This window comes from Hyla sarda, chromosome 5 (genome assembly GCF_029499605.1).
Source record: "Hyla sarda isolate aHylSar1 chromosome 5, aHylSar1.hap1, whole genome shotgun sequence".
Classification (NCBI taxonomy): Eukaryota; Metazoa; Chordata; class Amphibia; order Anura; family Hylidae; genus Hyla; species Hyla sarda.
The window spans coordinates 128,131,576-128,154,516 of NC_079193.1; the positions used below are offsets into that span (position 1 = coordinate 128,131,576).

Below are 22,941 nucleotides of genomic sequence, written 5' to 3' on the forward strand. Positions count from 1 at the left end.
GTCTGCCCCCAGGGAACCCCCCCCCCCCCCCATTTATTTTTCTCATTATGTATTTTTAATTTGATTACAGCAGGTGCAGTAAAACTATGTGCTGCAAAGAATGTTACTGTGCCGCACTCTGTTATAATCAAATATACCCTATTCTGGTTACTGTAAAACTGCCCAAGAGATTTATGAAAACCTGTGAGAGGAAATGTGGAGAAGTTGTCCATAGCAACCAATCAGGTGGCTTCTTTCATTTTTAAGAAAGCCTTTGAAAAATAAATAGAAGCAATCTGATTGTTGCTATAGGCAACTGCATCACTTTTCCTCTCTACAGGTTCTGATACATCTCCCCCACTGACCATACAGAGGTAGAATCCAGGAAGTGTCTGCTGACAGTATAGGCCATTACAATGACATGACTCACAGGCAATGTCTTCTCTGGTCGGAGTCGTTCAAGTTCCCTTTCCTTCTCCATCTGGCCTGGACCTCCATGAAGATTTCTCCCAGCTCTGACTTGTCTCTGCAGAACCTGATGGACACACATTTTATGCTCCTTTCTAAAGCACCATCCCCACCTCTATACAAACTCCACATCAATATTGCATCACATAGTAATAGTGTTCACTTTGTGCCCCCATACACAGATACAGCCCCCACACATGTGCGCACAGCCCTTATACACATCCCCCCACACACACACAGCCCCCTCCCCACACACACACAGCCCCCCCCCCACACACACAGCCCCCCCCCCACATACACACAGCCTCCCCACACACATACACAGCCCCTACACACACATACACAGCCACCACACCCACAGCCCCCACACACACACATACACAGCCCCCACACACACAGCCCCCACATACACACATACACTGCCCTTATGCACACATAGGGTTGTCACCTATTTAAAAATGCCATGGTAATGTGCATTATTAATTCTATGTGCATGACATCACAGGAAGCTACAATCATGCCCATACATGCAGCGTCACGTAATTGCACAGAGGAATCAGAAGGGGATTACAGTGGCACAGGGGGTCGGAGAGGGGATAAAAAAAATAGCACAGGAGGATCAGAGGGGCATAATTTCAGTCCCTTCCTGTGCCATTTTCATTGAAAACTTCCTGATTCAGGTCAAATAAAATGGCACAGAGGGATCAGGGGGGTTCAATTTGAACCCCACTGATCCCCCGACGCCATTTAAATTGATTTAATTGATTAACTCCAACAATACCTTACTCCACCATACTATGCATTTTAATTTGACCCCTTACTTCTAGAGAGCTGCCTATACTTCACTGCAGGTAGTCTGTTGGCACCGGCAGGATTTAATTAAGGGCAGCACCAACAGTGACATACTCCTGCACGGCTCTTCGGCGCAAGAGGACGTCACTCATCACTGCCGCAGCTCACTAATTTAAAGGGGCCGTGGCGCTGCCTGTTCAGCATCTGGGTCCGCAGCCACTTAGTACAGTGAGCGGTGGCGGCTGCTACTGCATCCGGGCCGGGGCTAATTTTATTCTGGTATTTTTCATATTAAATCACTGGTGGCAAGTTAAAAATACCGGCTGGGTGGAAACCCTACCTACAACCCCCCCATATACACACGCATATACAGCCCCATAACACATACACTGCCCCCATACACATACACTGCCCCTACACACAGCGCAGAGGTGTTGGCAGCATGAGGAGTCCATATAGTGGCTGGATGACACAACTTGGATGAGGCTGAAGCATGAGGAGACCATATAGAGGCTGAATGACACAGCATGGAGATGTTGGCAGCATGAGGAGACGTTATAGTGGCTGAATGACACAGTGTGGAGGTGTTGCCGACATGAGGAGACCATATAGTGGCTGAATGACACAGCGTGGAGGTGTTGGCAGCATGAGGAGACCATATAGTGGCTGAATGACACAGCGTGGAGGTGTTGGCAGCATCAGGAGACCATATAATGGCTGAATGACACAGCATGGAGGTGTGTGCAGCATGAGGAGACCATATAGTGGCTGAATGACACAGTGTGGAGGTGTTGGCAGCATGAGGAAATCATATAGTAGCTGGGTGACACAGCATAGAGGTGTTGGCAGCATGAGGAGACCATGTAGTGGCTGAATGACACAGCGTGGAGGTGTTGCCAGTATGAGGAGACCTTATAGGGGCTGAATGACACAGCATGGAGGGGTTGGCAGTATGAGCAGACCATATAGTGTCTGAATGACACAGTGCAGAGGTGTTGGCAGCATGAGGAGACCATGTAGTGGCTGAATGACACAGCGTGGAGGTGTTGGCAGCATGAGGAGACCATACAGTGGCTGAATGACACAGCGTGGAGGTGTTGGCAGCCTGAGGAGACCATATAATGGCTGAATGACACAGTGTGGAGGTGTTGGCAGCGTGAGGAGACCATATGGTGGCTGAATGACACAGTGTAGAGGTGGCGGCAGCATGAGAAGACCATAAAGTGGCTAATTGACAAAGCGTTGAGGTGTTGGCAGCATGAGGAGACCATATAGTAGTGGAATGACCGCGTGGAGATGGCGGGAGCATGAGGAGACCATATAGTGGCTGGATGACACAGCTTGGATGAGGCTAAAGCATGAGGAGACCATATAGTGGCTGAATGACACAGCATGGAGGTATTGGCAGCATGAGGAGATCCTATAGTGGCTGAATGACACAGTGTGGAGGTGTTGCAGCATCAGGAGACCATTTAGTGGCTGAATGACACAGCATGGACGTGTTAGGGACATGAGGAGACCATATAGTGGCTGAATGACACAGCTTGGAGGTGTTGGCAGCATGAGGAGACCATGTAGTGGCTTAATCACACAGCATGAACGTGTTAGGGACATGAGGGGACCATATAGTGGCTGAATGACACAGCTTGGAGGTGTTGGCAGCATGAGGAGACCATGTAGTGGCTGAATGACACAGTGTGGAGGTATTGGCAGCATGATGAGACCATATAATGTCTGAATGGCACAGCCTTTAGTTGGCAGCAGAATGAGTAGACATTAGGCCTTCACAATCCCTAAAATTATAACATTAATTCTGATTTTTAAACCGAAGATTTTAGGTAGCTAGTGCTACCATAACAACATTTTTATTCCCAGACCAAGGCCCAGCAGCATCAGTAAACCAAATATTGCCTGAATGGCACAGCCTTGAGTTGGCTGAAGCATGAAGAGACAATATAGTGTCTGAATGGCACAGCCTGGAGTTCGCGGCAGGTGAGGAGACAATAGGGCCTCACAATCTCTAATAATAAAAGATGAATTTTGAAATTTCAGATGTATGGTACCTAGTGCTACCATAAACATGTATTGGTAATGTCCTAGGATCAGCAGCATCACTAAACCATGTAGTTTCCATACGACACATAAAGGAGCAGGCAGCAGTATTAGTAAACAAGAGGGGTTCACAACACCTAACATTAAAAGGTGAATGTTGAAATCTCTATTGAAGATGCATGTTAGCTAGTGCTACCATCCAAAAATTTAAGGCCAAAGCCCAGCAGCATCACTAACCCATGTAGTTGCTCAATGACTCAGACAGGAGCAGTCAGCAGCAGGAGTACACAAGAGGGTTTCATAACCCCTAAGATTGAAAGATAAATGTTGATATCTCAATGAAGCATGTATATAAGCTAGTGCTAACATCCAAAAATTTAAGGCCCAAGCCCGGCAGCATCAGTAAGCCAAGTAGTTCCTGAAACACACAGTCAGGAGCAGGCATCAGCAGTACACAAGAGGGTTTCATAACCCCTTACATTGAAAGAACAATGTTGAAATCTCAATTAAGCATGTATTTAGCTAGTGCTAAACATCCAAAAATGTAAGGGCCAAACCCAGAAGCATCAGGAAGCCAAGTAATTCCTGAAAAACACAGGAACAGTCAGGAGCAGGCATCAGCAGCACCCAAGAGGGTTTCATAACCCCTTACATTGAAAGATCAAGCTTGAACTCTCAATTAAGCATTTAAGTTAGCTAGTGCTACCATAACATATTTGGAGTCAATATCTCAGTCCCAGCAGCATCAGAAAACAATATATTGGCTGAATGACACAGCTTGGAGGTGGGGAAAGCATAAGGAGCCCATATAGTGTCTGAATGGTACAGCCTGAAGGTGGCTGAAGGATGAGGAGATGATATAGTGTCTGAATGACACAGCGTGGAGGTGTTGGCAGCATGAGGAGACCATATCGTGGCTGAATGGCACAGCCATGAGTTGGCAGCAGCATGAGTAGACACTAGGCCTTCACAATACCTAAGATTAAAAGATGAATTCAGAAATTTAAACCAAAGATTTTGGGTAGCTAGTGTTACCATAACAACCTTTTTAGTCCCAGACCCAGGCCCAGCAGCGGTATCAGTAAAACATATATTGCCTGAATGACACAGCCTGGAGTTGGCAGAAGCATGAAAAGTATGATTTTGAAATTTAAATTAAGAATTTTCAAATTGAACTTTTAACTTCCAAGTTTTAGTGTCCCGGGCCCTGGCGTGTGGGTACAAAGGACCAAATCGAACAAGGAGTCACATGTCACATGGCAGCACAATGACAGCGCCTGGAGGTGGCAACAGTAGGAGGAGACCATATAGTGGCTGAATGTCACAGCCTGGAGTCGGCTTAAGCATGAGAAGAGACCATATAGTGGCTGACTGGCACAGCCTGGTGTTGGCGGCAGATGAGGAGACAATAGGGCCTCACAATCTCTAAGAATAAAAGATGAAATTACCATTGAAGAAGTATGGTACCTAGTGTTACCATAAACATATATAGGTAATGTTCTAGGCCCAGCAACATCAGTAAACCCTGTAGTTGCTTAATGACACCGACAGGAGCAGGCAGCAGCATGAGTACACAAGAGGGGTTCACAACCCCTAACATTAAAAGGTGAATGTTGAAATCTCTATTTAACCTCATAAGGACCCTTGACGTACCGGCACGTCATGAGTCCGCTCCCGTTCTATAACGCGGGGCCACAGCGGGTCGGACCTGTGGCTAATAGAGGGCAGCACTGATCGCAGTACCGCGCGCTATTAACCATGTAACTATGTAACTATGTAACCATTTAGACGCGGGGTCTTTTTTGGTCACTTTTTATGTCATGAAAAAATGAATAAAAAGTGATCAAAAAGTCCGTTCAATACAAAAATGGTACCGCTGAAAACTTCAGATTATGGCGCAAAAAATGAGCCCTCGTACCGCCCCATACACGGAAAAATAAAAAAGTTATAGGGGTCAGAATATGACAAATTTAAACGTATACATTTTCCTGTATGTAGTTAGGATTTTTTCCAGAAGTACGACAAAATCAAACCCCATAAGTAGGGCATCATTTTAATCGTATGGACCTACAGAAAAAAGAGAATTTGTAATTTTTACCAAAAAATTTACTGTGTAGAAACGGAAGCCCCCAAAAGTTACAAAATTGTGTTTTTTTTTTTTTTCAATTTTGTCTCACAATTATTTTTTTTCCCATTTCACTGTAGATATTCTGGTAAAATGACTGAAGTCATTACAAAGTAGAATTGGTGGCGCAAAAAATAAGCCATCATATGGATTTTTAGGTGCAAAATTTGAAGAGTTAGGAATTTTTAAAGGTAAGGAGGAAAAAACTAAAATGCAAAAGCGGAAAAACCCTGGGTCCTTAAGGGGTTAAGGCCCAACATTTAAAGGCCAAGCCCAGCAGCATCAGTAAGCCAAGTAGTTCCTGAAACACACAGTCAGGAGCAGGCAGCAGCAGTACTCAAGAGGGTTTCATAACCCCTAAGATGGAAAGATCAATGTTGAAATCTCTATTGAAGAGGTATGTTACCTTGTGCTATCATCAAAGAATTTAAAACCCAAGCCCAGCAGCATCACTAAACAATATAGTTGCTGAAATACACAGCCTGGAGCAGGCATCAGCATGAGTTTACAAGAGGGCTTCACAAACCCTAACATTAAAAGATCAATGTTGAAATCTTGATGGAGCATGTATGTTTTCTAGTACTAACATAAAAAATTGTAGGTAATATCCAAGACAGTCCCCAGTCCCATCAGCATCAGAAAACAATATATTGGCTGATTAACACAGCCTGGAGGTGGGAAAAGCATAAGAAGCCCATATAGTGTCTGAATGGTACAGCTTGGAGTTGGCCGAAGTGTGAGGAGACCATATAGTGGCTGAACGGCACAGCCTGGAGTTGGCAGAAGCATAAGGAGACAAAATAGTGGCTGAATGAAACAGCCTGGAGGTGGCAGCAGCATCAGAAGTCCTGAAAGTGACCGGTGACAGAGTGGTGCGGTGGGTGGCAATACCAGTACTCGGTGATGAAGGTGGCTGGAATGTTTGTAACAGGGGAGCAGTGCCATAAATCTGTTTGGCACTATCCATATTTGTGAAGTGTTGATGTGGCACCATGGTCAATCTACTCTGATGCATCTGGCATTGGTGGGTGGAAATCATGGCTGATCCATGCCTGATTCCTCTTCACAAAGGTCAGTCTCTCCACATTTTTCGGGACAGACGAGTATTCCTTGGCATGACTATAGCCCCCGCCGCACTAAACACCCGCTCTGATGCCACACTACTGGCCGGCCAGGACATTTTTGTGTTAACCAGAGCACCACCACATGCCCGCATTTGCAGTGTATATCCACCTCCACTTTCCGTCTCCTCTACACCTCGTAGTGCCGGACTGCCTTGCACACAAAAACAGTTTTCCTTTCACATGTGTCAGTCCGCTGCTTTGCTAAGTTTGCTTTGTATTGCAAAGCTCTAATGGGCTCATTTTACCAAGTGGACACAGTAAGATCAATGCTCTACATATAGCTTTGTTTGTAATATGATAGCTTTTATGGGCTTGTTCTGCAGAGACACTGCTGGGATCTGTAGTGTACCAAGTGGACACATTAATGCAGGTGATAGAGGTCACCATCTAAGATCAGCCCTCTGATCAAAGCTTTGCTCAGCTTGTTTCCTATTGGATTTGTGAAGGCTCTGGGGTCAGGAGTTCCTGTGCACTGTCTGCTCTCTCTTAGTTTTTTCTCCAAGATAGTGTAGGGTATTATCAGTTTCATAAACACACCCCTATGCCCCCAGCATGCCCTGACAGTAAGAACATGCTGGGTGTTGTAGTTTTGCAGGAGCTAGCTGTATCCTAACCTGTAGCTTCCTAGCATTAGCAAAACTGCAGCCCCCAGCATGTCCTCACTGTCAGGGCATGCTGGAAGGTGTAGTTTTGCTAATGATAGGAGAGATGAGAGAGGGCAGATGTTGACAGCAAACTGAGTAGGGAGGCGAAGACATGCACAGTGAGGCCATGGCCCCTCCCTTTGATAAGATTTTAAAGGAGTACTCCGGCACGCAATTTTTTCCTTTTATCCTGTCCGGGCTGCAAAATAAAAGAAAACACACTTTCTCTTACCTGCCAACGAACCCACGAAGCTCCGGTACACTCCGGTACAGGTGTTCGGCCCCCGGGCTGTATTCTTCTTACTTCCTGTTAGCCCAGCACGTTACACGGAGCTTCAGCCTATCACCGGCCGAGGCGGGATATTGCTGCGGCCGGTGATAGGCTGAAGCTCCGTGTGACGTGCCTGGCTAACAGGAAGTAAGAAGAATACAGCCCGGGGACCGAACACCTGTACCGGAGTTTACCGGAGCTCCGGGGGCTCGTTGGCAGGTAAGAGAAAGTGCGTTTTCTTTTATTTTGCAGCCCGGACGGGATAAAAGGAAAAAAGTGCGCGCCGGAGTACTCCTTTAAGCAAGTGAGCTATAGAAAAAAGGTATTTTTTTAATAAAAAGACAAGTACAGTGACCCCCCGACCTACGATGGCCCCGACATGTGGTCAAATCGACATACGATGGCCTCTCAGAGGCCATCGCATGTCGATGTCAGCATCGACATACGATGCTTTTTATGTCGGGGCCATCGCATTAAGTGCTATCCGGCAGCGCCAAATGTTTAAGCTGCTGCCGGATAGCAGCTTAATGTTCCCCGTGTGGTGCGGTAAGTATTACTTATCCCTCCACGATGCTCCAGGGTGCCCTCCGGGTCCAGCGCTGGTCTTCCGGTGTCTTCTCGGCCCTCTCCGATGACGTCAATACGCTGCTGCGCATGTCATCCAATAGGAATGGCGTACGCAGCGGCGTAAAGACGTCGCTACGCAGGCCCAGTAAGGCATTGCGGAAGAAAGCAGAGGACCGGAGAAGACAGCAGAGGACCGGAGAAGACAGCGGAGGACCGGAGAAGACAGCGGAGAGCCCAGCGGAGGCCCGGGGAAACCATCTCGAGCGGCGGGGACAGGTGAGTACAGCTTCCTATACTTTACATTGCACGAATCCCTCAACATACGATGGATTCGACAAACGATGGCTCGTTTGAAGCGAATTACCATCGTATATGTTGAGGGACCACTGTACTGTATTAATTATTAGGTTATCCTCTGGGTCAACTCAATAGGGACTCATTAGGGATGTAGGTTGAACCTGATGGACTCTGGTCTTTTTTCAACCTTAAGAACTATGTTACTATGTACGCTTTAAGGCCAAAATGGGCTGTGTACTAAAGGGGTTAATATTACAGTAGTTTGTAGATGTAATATTGTAGAATGTTGCAGAATCTTGTAATACCTTTTTTATTGAACTAACAGTATTTTGTAAAGTCAAGCTTTCGGGGTCCTCCCTTATCAAGTCAAAAGCATTTCTAAGCATATAAGCAGAAAACACCAAGGTTACAACTCACAAACTATGCAGGGGTTAAAACAACAGACATGGAGAATTTACACTTTTTGGGCCATAAATTGTCCAGCTATAGGACATAGACTACATAGATAAGGATGAGAAAGGGGAAGGGGGGAACAGGGGTGAGAATGGTGACAGCGCAGGACATGGTGAGGTACAGAGAGAAGACAGCACAGCGCAGATTATAAGAAGTTTTGATAAAGGGCTTATAAGCTTATATCCACATTAATTACTCTGTTCTTGAAATTATAAAAAATTTCATTTTGGCTTCAAATGTCTTTCTCGAGTATTTTTAAAGTTTCCTTTCAGTTTGTTTATTTTAACCCCTTGGGGACGGAGGGTTTTTCCGTTCGTGCACTTTTTTTTCCTCCTTACTTTTTAAAAATCATAACCCTTTCAATTTTGTATCTAAAAATCCATATGATGGCTTATTTTTTGCGCCACCAATTCTACTTTCTAATGACATCAGTCATTTTACCCAGAAATCGACGGCAAAACAGAAAAAATAATAATTGTGCGAAAAAATTTAAGAAAAAAATGCCATTATGTAACATTTGTGGTGCTTCCATTTCTACACAGTACATTATTCGGTAAAAATGACACCTTATCTTTATTCTGTAGATCCATACTGTTAAAATGATACCCTACTTATATAGGTTTGATTTTTTCGTACTTATTGAAAAAATCATAACTGCATGCAGGAAAATGTATACGTTTAAAATTGTCATCTTCTGACCCCTATAACTTTAAAAATTTTCAGCATATGGGGTGGTATGAGGGCTCATTTTTTGCGCCGTGATCTGAAGTTTTTATTGGTATTGATATGACTTTTTTATCGCTTTTTATAAATGTTTTCATGGTATAAAAAGTGACCAAAAAAATGCTATATTGGAATTTGTTTGCGCGTACGCCACTCACCGTGCGGTGAGCCCACAGCGATCAGTGGCGCACGCTATTAGCCACGGGTCCCGGCAGTTGTTAAAGGTCGTGGCCCCACGTTATAGAAAGCCAGTGGGCGGAGGGCGTACAGGTACACCCTCCATCCCCAACAGGTTAAAACAGGTTAAAGGGGTAGTCCAGTGGTGAAAAACTTATCCCCTATCCTAAGGGTAGGGGATAAGTTTCAGATCGCGGGGGTCTGACCGCTGGGGCCCCACTCGATTTCTCTATATGGGGCCCTGGCTTGCTGGCCAGTAGAGATGTCGTGAATTGTTCGCCGGCGAACAGTTCCCGGCGAACTTAGCATGTTCGTGTTTGCATCGCCGGGCGAACATATGTGAAGTTCGATTCGCCCCCTATATTTTAACATTGCGGTAAACTTTGACCCTGTGAGTCAGAGTCAGCAGACACATTACAGCCAATCAGCAGCAGTCCCTCCCTTCCAGACCCTCCTACCTCCTGCACGGACGCCATTTTACCTTCATTCGGCATGCTGCAGGCTTAGGAAGTGGAGGGTCAGAGAAGCTGCTCCTGCTGTATAGGGAAAGCGATAGCTAGGTTGCTGCTAGGTGGTGTATTCAAGGTCCACTTTACTCCTAAAGCACTAGTCTAACATCTGCTTTAAGGACAGCACCCAAAAAAGCCCTTTTTAGGGCTCAAATATCAGTCCGTGTGTCTTGCAACAGCTGGAGGCACCCTGGTTGGGAGGGAACCGCTGGTTAAAAGGGGTACTCCAGTGTAAAACTTAAGTTCCTTCAAGCAACTAACTGCAGTATTAAAAGGGCTATAAGTTCAGTCCATGTGTTTTGCAACTGCTGGAGGCACCCTAGTTGGGGACCTCTGCTTAAAAGGGGAACTCCGCTGGCAGCCTTTTTTGCTCATTGTCACACTAGTGCAAATCACATTTGGTGTGACAGTTGTTCAAATAAAAAAATAAAAAATACCTTTTTTGGCTGTGAAATAAAACCAGTGCTGCCTAAAGGGGGGCTCTAACTATGTGCTGCCTAATATGGGGGAATCTATGTGCTGCCTAAAGGGGGGCTCTAACTATGTGCTGCCTAATATGGGGAAATCTATGTGCTGCCTAAAGGGGGGGATCTAAATATGTGCTGCCTAAAGGGGGCTCTATGTGCTGCCTAAAGGGAGGCTCTAACTATGTGCTGCCTAATATGGGGGGATCTATGTGCTGTCTAAAGGGGGCTCTAACTGTGTGATGCCTAAAGGGGGATCTAACTATGTGCTGCCTAAAGGGGGCTCTATGTGCTGCCTAAAGGTAAGCTCTACCTATGTGCTGCCTAAAGGGGGGCTCTAACTATGTGCTGCCTAATATGGGGGAATCTATGTGCTGCCTAAAGGGGGGATCTAACTATATGATGCCTAAAGGGGGGCTCTATGTGCTGCCTAAAGGGGGCTAAAGCACGTTATTCCAAAGAATTTAGGAATGTTAGGTGATTTATGCCCTTTATGGATTAAAACCAGACTCTGCATCAACTATGTAATTTTCCATGGGAGTTTTGCCATTGATCCCCCTCCAGCACGCCACAGTCCAGGTATTAGTCCCCTTGAAACAACTTTTAAATCACTATTGTGGCCAGAAAGAGTCCCTGTGGGTTATAAAATTTGCCTGCCCTTTGAAGTCAATGGCGGTTCGCCCGGTTCGCGAACATTTGCGGAAGTTCGCCGTTCGCGAACCGAAAATTTTATGTTCGCGACATCACTAATGGCCAGATAGCGGGTGTCGACCACCGCATGAAGTGGCGGCCGACACGACCCCTCAATACATCGCTATGACAGAGTCGGAGATTGACGAAGGCAGCGCTCCTACTCTGCCATAGAGTTGTATTGAGGTGCGGTGGTCAACATGCCCCCTTTCTGCTGGCTGTCGGGGCCCCATACAGGAGATCGCAGGTGCCGCTATCTGAAACTGATCCCCTATCCTAAGTTTTTCACCACTGGATATCTCCTTTAAGGTCATTTATCGAGTGACCTGTTTGGGTAAAATGATATCCAAGCAGGGTGCAATATTCATTTGCTTAAAGCGTACCTATCATAGTTCAAAAAAAAAAAAAAAAGCAAGATGTTACCCAGTACCTTATCCTGATCGTGTACATATATGTTTTATGTCTCTATGATCTTTATTTCCAGAGATATAAGCATTTATCTGTTGCTCAGTTACTTTTTCATTGTGCTGGCTGGAGGGGGCGTGTCTGTCTGCCTTCCTCACTGTGTCTGCTATGAGTCTCGCGAGCGAGCCTGAGCTGTCAGCCAACTCTACTCTGTAACCCTTTCCTCTCTGGTTTCATGCTGTACATGTTACACAGAGGAAGATGCTTGAAGCTTGCCTGCAGTATTCCTAAAACATTATGGTGAGTTCATAACAGGATAAAATGTATAAATATAAGAATAGATCTTTATAAAATTAGTGCAAGGATTTTATAGATAAAAGTACAGTATTTTTATGAATACGTTTTCTATCTGTTTTATCTTTTCCTAGTAAAGTTGGATGCTAATGAACATAGCTGTCACTGGCTAGCACCGGAGTTCCCCCACAATAGGGAAAGGCACCCGAGTTCCCCCACAATAGGGACAGGCACCCGAGTTCCCCCACAATAGGGACAGGCACCCGAGTTCCCCCACAATAGGGACAGGCACCCAATTTCCCCCACAATAGGGACAGGCACCCGAGTTCCCCCACAATAGGGACAGGCATCAGAGTTCCCCCGCAGCAGCTACAGGCATCGGAGTTCCCCTGCAGCAGCTACAGGCATCGGAGTTCCCTCACAGTAGCACAGTTTACCCACATTAGGTAGCAGTTCCCCCACATTAGCATAGTTTCCCCCACATTAGCATAGTTTCCCCTACATTAGCATAGTTTCCCCCACATCAGGTTGCAGTTCCCTCACATTAGGTTGCAGTTCGCCCACATCAGGTTGCAGTTCCCCCACATTAGCATAGTTTCCCCCACATTAGGTTGCAGTTCCCCCAACCCCCTAACACACACAGAGACACACACATACATACAGACACACACATACATACATACATACAGACACATACATACATAAACACACTTACATACATTCAAACACACACTCAAACACATACATAAACACACTCACCTGTCCTGCATGGCGCTTCATCTCTCTGGCGGCCTGGGAGCGGCGTCACTTACACTTACTTACACTTACTGGCCGGCTGCCAGTGCTGCCGAAGACCGGGACGGAGGTGGTAATGGACTGGGGGGGGGGGGGGGGGCAGGATCCGGCGCACGGGGGTTGGGGGGGTTATGCAGTAGGGTGAAGGTGTGACACGGGGGGGTTTTATGGGACACAGGATCGGGCGCAGCTGAGGAGGGTACCTGCCTGTATCCTGCACAGCCTGTGTGTGTGCGTGCTCCCTGTGCTCGTTCACAGGCAGTGTGTGCACGCACATAAGCTGTATGCATACAGCTGAAATCTCCCATACTGGATACCGGCACACTTTACGGCCGTTATCTGGTATGCTGGAAAATCAACACTAGCCTATCTGGCTAAAGACAGACAACCCCTAGTGGTGGCTATTTTTAGATTTAATTTCTGGGGAAAACTGACATTTAAAAAAAAAAAAAAATTATATTGCAAAAAGCCATCATATGATTAGTTCTGTAACATATAAAAAGTTTTCAACAATGACAGTGCCTCTTTAATTTGCAATAGTTCCTGGCTGGTTTGACCAATGTAAGACGACATGTCACACTTGGTGCATTGTATCATATAGAAAACATTCTCAGTTGTGTAGGAGTATAGTGCCTTAATTTTGCATGTCCTGATGTTGTGGGTTATTTCATTCTATGTTCAGATGGGCTGGCATAGTTTAAAGCAACGTTTGGTGCATAGTTTGGTTCCATTCTCTGTGTATGTTGTTTTTGTGGGTAGTTTTCTGTTTACCAGCTTTTGTTTTAAATTGGGTGTTTTTTTTGAAGGCTAAGAGAGGAGGTTCAGGAAAAATGTGTGTTAGTAACTTGTCTTCTGCTAATATTGGCTGCAGGTCCTTGATGATGATTTTGCATATTTCCTCAATGGCAGAAATGTACGTGGCTACGAGCGGTATGCATGATGAAGTTTTTTCTGTACTGTAGCAGATGTTCACATGGTGTTTGAAGAGCAGAGTGTTTTTTCTTATCTTATTGATAGTCTTTGGTTTGTATCCTTTTTGTGTGAATTTCTCAGATAGCATTTGTAGATGCATGTCTCTTTCATTGGTGTTGGAGCCGATGTAGTGGTACCTGGTGGCTTATCTGTATATGATGTCTGTGTTAGTGTATGAAGGATGGATTGTTTAGATAGCCGGATTAGTCTGTGGGTTTTCTGTATACATATGTCCAGGAAGTTCACACTTTCTGTAGAGAAGTCTATTTTGAGCTAGATAGATAAATTAAATGTGTTAAAGGCATCATAAAACTTTTTTTCTTTTCCTTTGGTCCAAATAAAGAAAATATCATCAATGTATATTTCATATCTGTTGGATTTGTTAATTTATGATTAAAAAAATCACTGTCCTAGGTAAGCCATAAATAGCTTGGCATATTATGGTGCCATCTTGGTACTTATTGTACTTGTCCGTTTGGGAGGAAAGGAACAGAGAGCAGGCATCAATTCCATCTTTGTGTGGGATGTGTTACGCCGAGCGCTCCGGGTCCCCGCTCCTCCCCGGAGCGCTCGCTACACTCTCGCTCCCGCAGCGCCCCGGTCAGATCCACTGACCGGGTGCGCTGCGATACCGCCTCCAGCCGGGATGCGATTCGCGATGCGGGTGGCGCCCGCTCGCGATGCGCACCCCGGCTCCCGTACCTGACTCGCTCTCCGTCGGTCCTGTCCCGGCGCGCGCGGCCCCGCTCCCTAGGGCGCGCGCGCGCCGGGTCTCTGCGATTTAAAGGGCCACTGCGCCGCTGATTGGCGCAGTGGTTCTAATTAGTGTGTTCACCTGTGCACTCCCTATGTATACCTCACTTCCCCTGCACTCCCTCGCCAGATCTTGTTGCCCTTGTGCCTAGTGAAAGCGTTCCCTTGTGTGTTCCTAGCCTGTGTTCCAGACCTCCTGCCGTTGCCCCTGACTACGATCCTTGCTGCCTGCCCCGACCTTCTGCTACGTCCGACCTTGCTTTTGTCTACTCCCTTGTACCGCGCCTATCTTCAGCAGTCAGAGAGGTTGAGCCGTTGCTAGTGGATACGACCTGGTTACTACCGCCGCAGCAAGACCATCCCGCTTTGCGGCGGGCTCTGGTGAACACCAGTAGTAACTTAGAACCGGTCCACTAGCACGGTCCACGCCAATCCCTCTCTGGCACAGAGGATCCACCTCCTGCCAGCCGGCATCGTGACAGGATGTTACTATACAGGGATTCTACAACTTTTTTACTAGTATGGAGTTAGTGGGCAAAATGGTAATCTGACTGAGTTTGTTTAGAAAGTCTGAGTTGTCCTGTATGAAAATCTTGGGGGGGGGGGTGTCTTTTGGGGATATCAATACCTGTCCAGTGGAAAAGTTGCAGAGTTGCCCATAGCAACCAATCAGATTGCTTATTTCATTTCTAAAGAGGCCTGTGAAAAATGAAAGAAGCAATCTGATTGGTTGCTATGGGCAACTCAGCAACTCTTCCTCTGGACAGGTTTAGATAAATCCCCCCCCTTGGTGTTTGTGACAAAGGTCTTTAACATGTTTTCTACTAAATCAGATATCTGTTCAGTTAAAGGAGTAATGCAGTGAAATATAATTTATTCCCTACCCAAAGGATTGAGGATAAGATATAGATTGCAGAGGATCTGACCACTGGGACCTCCCCCACGATCTCCTGAATGGGGCCCCGGCAGTCTGCCAGAAGCAGCCGTGACCCCCGACGCCTTTTGTGTATCTCTATAGAAAACAAGAATTGGGCGTGTCGGCCACCAAGTTTTTTGTGTTTCATTGTGTAGTCTTGTGTGGGGTCATGTGTCAGTTTTTTGTAGTATATGTTGTCAATTACTGTTTGACAATTGTTGACAATTGTCTGTTTCCCTCTTTAATGTGATCCTTGGTCTTCATGATCCCTACTGCTCTTCCTTGTCTGTTGATTTGATTGTGATGGTTTGATTATTCCTACATTTTTGGATGGCTTCTCTTTCTAGTACTGAGAGATTGTAATAGCTTTTTTTAGTGGTGTTTTGTGACTAATATGTTTAATATTGCTATTTATAGTATCAAAATTTCTGGATTACCAGGTTCTAGAAAAAATAAATAAGTTCTTCTCCAAACTGATGTTCTCCTGTCCATATGTATCAATCAAACAACATTTGTCTTATTAGTCTTGTCAACATTTGTCTTAATGACCCTGAGAGGTCTTATCCATTAATAAGCCATAACTGTCATGGTAGGAGACAGTAATTTACATGTGTCCCTGGGAGTGAACAGGGCTGGGTGTGGTGTGTGGCAAGCAGAAAAGTAGAAAGATGGTAATGTCATACAATGAGGGGTTATATATTTTATGAAAGGTTGGTGAATGAGATCACAGTGTTTATAGGATTAACATTACAAAATTGTATCCCCTATATTATCTAATCATCTATTTAATGTAAAGATTTATCACATTTCTAGGCATTTACTGTTTTTCATTTATAATTTTAGGATTAATATTTTGTATGTGCAAATGTGGCCTGAAATTTCCTGGACTAAAAGTGATTGATATAAATTTGCCTTGAAATTCAAGGCTATATTTAGTCTGGTACATCAATAGAGCATTCATGTTCATTATGCAATGCAATTCTGGAATCAAATGTGACATACTAGAAGCCAGGAAGTTCCCAGAGGTCTTGACCTTTAGTCAAACACAGTTACAACAATATGATAAATACAGAATACTCCAGTATCATATTATTTACTAGAATAAATATTATATATTTAAGTGTGTGTGTATATATATATATATATATATATATATATATATATATAGATATATAAAATTTGTGGTCAGGGCAACTATCAGAAAACCTTGAGCCTAACTATCTCTATACTACAATGCAGCATAAATCATGACATGAGGTTGACCAAGCATGATGACTAAGACTTAGCTTATATATACAATAAGCAGCTTGAATTGTGCCTTAGCTGCCGAATGAAAGTACGCCTACAAGTGGGCAAAAATCCAACCAGTAGGGTAATTAAAGATACAGAAAAATGTAATATCTGTACCATGAGGATCTTTGAGTTATCATATGACCACTGACGACTACCATGCGTGGATAGTGACATAGTACAATATGTCAATTGTAACAACATGAATAAGTACTTGGAAAGCAGTGACCATGGTTTATGTTGTGTAGTACGCACGTGGTAACCCTCATAAATGACAAGTTACTTACTTACCCATACCTGCTCCTTACGACATTATGTTGAACCAGAATAATCCGAATACCTTCTCTAAAGTGAACGCCTGTTGCACCTCAAATAGCCTAAAATCTATATGGAATAGTATAACAGGGCGGGTAGGTGAAATGAGAGCTTAAATGACCATACGGTAACATCCAGACATACTACAAATGGCAAGAATTACAGAATGAATTTGTGTTAAACAGATACACTTCCAATTAATCTCAGTATACCCTGGAAAAAAGTAATACTCTCACTACTCAATGAACGCTCTGTGAATCAGATTTTGAAGCAATCTAGCCTGACTACCTGTATACTAAACTGAACTCAACATGACCAATGGTAGCTGTATTCATGACATATCTTTGCATAACCATTGAGCCTGTGGAAGTGAAAATCTTAACGTAACCTTTGTGTCTATAGTTGCGACATTACAATGCGTAATCATTGTTCCTGTAGTCTTGACAGGGCATTACTTACCACCGTGCATGTGACAGGACATAGCATAACCATCGTGCCTGTAATCATGACAGGACATTGCTGTCACGATTCGGCTTCCAGGTAGTGGATCCTCTGTGTCAGCGAGGGATTGGCGTGGACCGTGCTAGTGGACCGGTTCTAAGAGGCTACTGGTTTTCACCAGAGCCCGCCGCAAAGCGGGATGGTCTTGCTGCGGCAGTAGCAACCAGGTCGTATCCACTAGCAACGGCTCAACCTCGCTGACTGCTGAGAAGGTGTGGGACAGAAGGACTAGGCAGAGGCAAGGTCAGACGTAGCAGAAGGTCGGGGGCAGGCGGCAAGGTTCGTAGTCAGGATGGGTAGCAGAAGTTCAGGTACACAGGCTTTGGACAACACTAAACGCTTTCACTGGCACAAGGCAACAAGATCCGGCAAGGGAGTGCAAGGGAGGAGACTAGATATAGCCAGGGAACAGGTGGGAGCCAATTAAGCTAATTGGGCCAGGCACCAATCATTGGTGCACTGGCCCTTTAAGTCTCAGAGAGCTGGCGCGCGCGCGCCCTAGAGAGCGGACCCGCGCGCGCCAGCACATGACAGCAGGGGACCGGGACGGGTAAGTGACCTGGGATGCGATTCGCGAGCGGGCGCGTCCCGCTGTGCGAATCGCATCCCCAACGGCCATGACAGTGCGGCGCTCCCGGTCAGCGGGACCGACCGGAGCGCTGCAGGGAGAAAGACGCCGTGAGCGCTCCGGGGAGGAGCGGGGACCCGGAGCGCTAGGCGTAACAGTACCCCCCCCCCTTAGGTCTCCCCTTCTCTTTGTCCAGTAACTGCCTCCCCTGGGATGAGGACACCGGGAAAGAATGGAGGGTTTCCTCAACGGCAGGCAGTACAGCAGGAGTGGGAATGGGGAGGGAGGGCAGAGGGTGAGGCCTGGCACGGGGCAGTGTGACACCAGGACGGGGGCCATGGGGTGGCACAGAGGCTTGCCTGACGGGACTGGGAGGGGGGGAGAGGCACTTCCTGTGGCAGGCAGAGTCCCAGTTCCTGATCTCCCCGGTGGTCCAATCAATGGTGGGGGAATGAAGCCGGAGCCAAGGCAGACCGAGGAGAACCTCAGAGGTACAGTTGGGGAGAATGAAGAATTCAATCCTCTCAAGGTGGGGTCCAATAGACATGAGGAGGGGCTCTGTGCGGTAACGCACGGTGCAGTCCAATCTGGCTCCGTTGACCGCGGAAATGTAGAGCGGCTTGACGAGACGGGTCACCGGGATGCTGAATTTATTAACAAACGACTCCAAAATAAAATTTCCTGAGGCACCGGAGTCCAAGCAGGCCACGGCTGAGAGGGAGGAGCTGGCTGAAGAAGAAATCCGCACGGGTACCGTGAGACGTGGAGGAGCAGACATGGAACCAAGAGACGCCACACCCACGTGAGCTGGGTGCGTGCGTGCGTTTCCCAGGCGTGGAGGACGGATAGGGCAATCCACCAAGAAATGCTCGGTACTGGCACAGTAAAGACAGAGATTTTCTTCCCTGCGGCGATTCCTCTCTTCCTGGGTCAGGCGAGACTTATCCACTTGCATGGCCTCCTCGGCGGGAGGCCCAGGCGTAGATTGCAACGGATACTGTGGGAGAGGTGCCCAGAGATCTAAGTCTTTTTCCTGGCGGAGCTCTTGGTGTCGCTCAGAAAAACGCATGTCAATGCGGGTAGCTAGATGGATGAGTTCTTGCAGATTGGCAGGAATCTCTCGTGCGGCCAGCACATCCTTGATGCGACTGGATAGGCCTTTTTTAAAGGTCGCGCAGAGAGCCTCGTTATTCCAGGATAATTCTGAAGCAAGAGTACGGAATTGTACGGCATACTCGCCAACGGAAGAATTACCCTGGACCAGGTTCAACAGGGCAGTCTCGGCAGAAGAAGCTCGGGCTGGCTCTTCGAAGACACTCCGGAGTTCAGTGAAGAAGGCCTGGACTGTGGCTGTGGCAGGATCATTGCGGTCCCAGAGCGGTGTGGCCCAAGACAAGGCCTTTCCTGAAAGAAGGCTCACTACGAACGCCACCTTAGACCGTTCTGAAGGAAACAAGTCCGACATCATCTCCATATGCAGGGAACACTGAGACAAAAATCCACGGCAGAGTCTGGAGTCCCCATCAAATTTGTCCGGCAGGGACAAGCGGAGGCTAGGAGCGGCCACTCGCTGCGGAGGAGGTGCAGGAGCTGGCGGAGGAGATGGTTGCTGCTGTAGCAGGGGCAGAAGTTGCTGTAACGTGGCGGTCAACTGCGACAGCTGCTGTCCTTGTTGGGCAATCTGCTGCGATTGCTGAGCGACCACCGTGGTAAGGTCAGCGAGACTTGGCAGGGGCACCTCAGCGGGATCCATGGCCGGATCTACTGTCACGATTCGGCTTCCAGGTAGTGGATCCTCTGTGTCAGCGAGGGATTGGCGTGGACCGTGCTAGTGGACCGGTTCTAAGAGGCTACTGGTTTTCACCAGAGCCCGCCGCAAAGCGGGATGGTCTTGCTGCGGCAGTAGCAACCAGGTCGTATCCACTAGCAACGGCTCAACCTCGCTGACTGCTGAGAAGGTGTGGGACAGAAGGACTAGGCAGAGGCAAGGTCAGACGTAGCAGAAGGTCGGGGGCAGGCGGCAAGGTTCGTAGTCAGGATGGGTAGCAGAAGTTCAGGTACACAGGCTTTGGACAACACTAAACGCTTTCACTGGCACAAGGCAACAAGATCCGGCAAGGGAGCGCAAGGGAGGAGACTAGATATAGCCAGGGAACAGGTGGGAGCCAATTAAGCTAATTGGGCCAGGCACCAATCATTGGTGCACTGGCCCTTTAAGTCTCAGAGAGCTGGCGCGCGCGCGCCCTAGAGAGCGGAGCCGCGCGCGCCAGCACATGACAGCAGGGGACCGGGACGGGTAAGTGACCTGGGATGCGATTCGCGAGCGGGCGCGTCCCGCTGTGCGAATCGCATCCCCAACGGCCATGACAGTGCGGCGCTCCCGGTCAGCGGGACTGACCGGAGCGCTGCAGGGAGAAAGACGCCGTGAGCGCTCCGGGGAGGAGCGGGGACCCGGAGCGCTAGGCGTAACAATTGCGTTATCATCACGACTGTAGTTGTGTCAGGACATTGCATAACCATCATGCCTGTAGTTGTGACAGGGCATTACTTACCATCGTGCCTGTAGTCGTGAGCGGACAATACGTAACCATCATGCCTGTAGTCGTGACAGGACATTACTTACCATGGTGCATGTGACAGAAAATAGCATAACCATCGTGTCTGCAGTCATGAAAGGACATTGCATAACCATCATGCCTGTAGTCGTGACAGGACATTGCATAACCATTGTGCCTGTAGTTGTGACAGGGCATTACTTACCATCGTGCCTGTAGTCATGACCGGACAATGCATAACCATCATGCCTGTAGTTGTGACAGGACAGACCATAGTGCCTGAAGACATAACAGGTCTTTGGAAAAACCATTTTGCCTGTGGACGTGACAGGTCTTTATGTAAACATAGTGCCTGCAGGTGAAACAGCAACTATGAACAAAAGGAAAAGCGTTCCTAGTGTCACAACGTAACATATACGGTGTGAAATTCAAAAGCAATATGCTCACAGAGTAGAGTTGTACTGCGACCAAGTACAACTATGGTGTAAGAGTAGAATAAACCCTTAATGGGCGAAGCTCGGCAACCGCTCCTGGCAACACAAGTGAAGCACTCAGACGGATCCCTTCAAGGAACAGCACAGGATAGAGCTGGCGCAAACAACTCCAAAGGTAAAAACTGTTTAATTTACCCGGCATGCAACGCGTTTTGCTGGATGACCAGCTTCATCAGGCATGCCTGATGAAGCTGGTCACCAAGTGAAACGCGTTGCATGCTGGGTAAATTAAACAGTTTTTACCTTTGGAGCTGTGTGCGCCAGCTCTATCCTGTGCTGTTCCTTGGAGGGATCCGTCTGAGTGCAGGTGAAACAGACCTGAACAAATGAGACACGTAACAGTGATCCCTGACAATCTAGTCAAGTGAAGACAAGACCTGACCAAAAGCCGATATGACAGCCTAAAGACAACAGGCCTTGAGTACCGGACCAACCACCATATGCAACAGCCTACACATAATCGACCTGAAAACATAAACACAACAGAAATGCTAAAACGACCACTAAAAAACATGGTAAACCTATGTGTATAACATATGCCTGGTAGCGCTAACATGGACAGCCTAAGCCAGTGGACCTGAATATGAGAAAACAGTAATGATGCTATAAAGAGATCTTAGAAAATGAGCAAGGCCTTAGTGTATCAAACTTGAAAGTACAGCGAATACCCACATACCTGCACTCACACAGGTACCTACACACTTTGTGTGAATTGGTGGCATGTACTTGATGAATTATGAGTGACACAGTAACATGCATTCTAAGCACACTGCATAATAGTGAAACAACTGTGTAACTGTAACTGTGACAGCTGGAATTAGACTAAGATACCTGAAGAAACACAAAGCTATTGTTATAGTCTAGGCTTGACTGTTCCAAGAACATGAGAACCGTTAAAATTAAACTAATGTAACAGCCTGTGTACATGAGAAACAGTGATACAAATATTATAGCCTAAAGATGTACTAGACCTAGTTTCTATACCTAGCTGAAAACATGACAACAAATCTATTGTAACAGGCAAACAACAAGACGAATGAACAAAATAATCGTACTGACACCCCGGAAGAAGCCTTCATTGGTGAAACGTTGGGTGGCGGGTGGCTGTAGCGCCGTACTCCTTGCTCCACTTGGTAAAGTATTTTATTATCTCTGTCCAGTTTTGGTTTTGCCCTACCTATTATGCATTATTGATCCCCTGGGGTTTCTTTGTCTGCTCTATGATTTTCTGTACTTACCTGTGGTCCGAGCATACTTGCTGGACCCGACCTTAATACTCAATCCACAATATATGAGCAGCAGTCTCTTTCATTAATCCACGGGAGTCAATGTTTATTGTGCACTAATTACTCACCCCTTTTTCCTGGCAGACAAGCGTAGCCCCCATTTCTCTCTCAGCATTTTTTGGATTCATGATTATTACTATATATGTATTCTTTTAAATTATTTTAAATGTCTTGTCATTTTGGATTCATGTTAATAAAGTATACTTTGTGATATTTATGTCCTGTTTGACGCCTTTCTTTATGAATTTAATTAATAGCTGAAAACATGACAACAAATCTATTGTAACAGGCAAACAACAAGACGAATGAACAAAATAATCGTACTGAATGTAGTGACAGCCTGAATTGTGTGAAAGACCTACAAGCGTGCCTAAACCCCAACTTTTTTTTTTAACAAATTTTTATTATTGCAACACATCTATCATTACAAACATAATCAATGCAAATAGTATTTCTGTTAAA

The 22,941-nt window shown here is 46.3% G+C and overlaps 1 protein-coding gene across 1 annotated transcript in view; it reads left to right on the forward strand.

Annotated features, from left to right (window-relative positions):
• The window catches only part of LOC130273443 (uncharacterized), a 237,271-nt gene extending 214,707 nt beyond the window's left edge, over positions 1–22,564 (forward strand). The window contains exon 7 of the mRNA XM_056520258.1: positions 22,214–22,564. The gene's annotated coding sequence lies outside the window, so the exon portion shown is untranslated. The remainder of the gene's footprint in view (positions 1–22,213) is intronic.
• Positions 22,565–22,941: the final 377 nt, after the last annotated feature.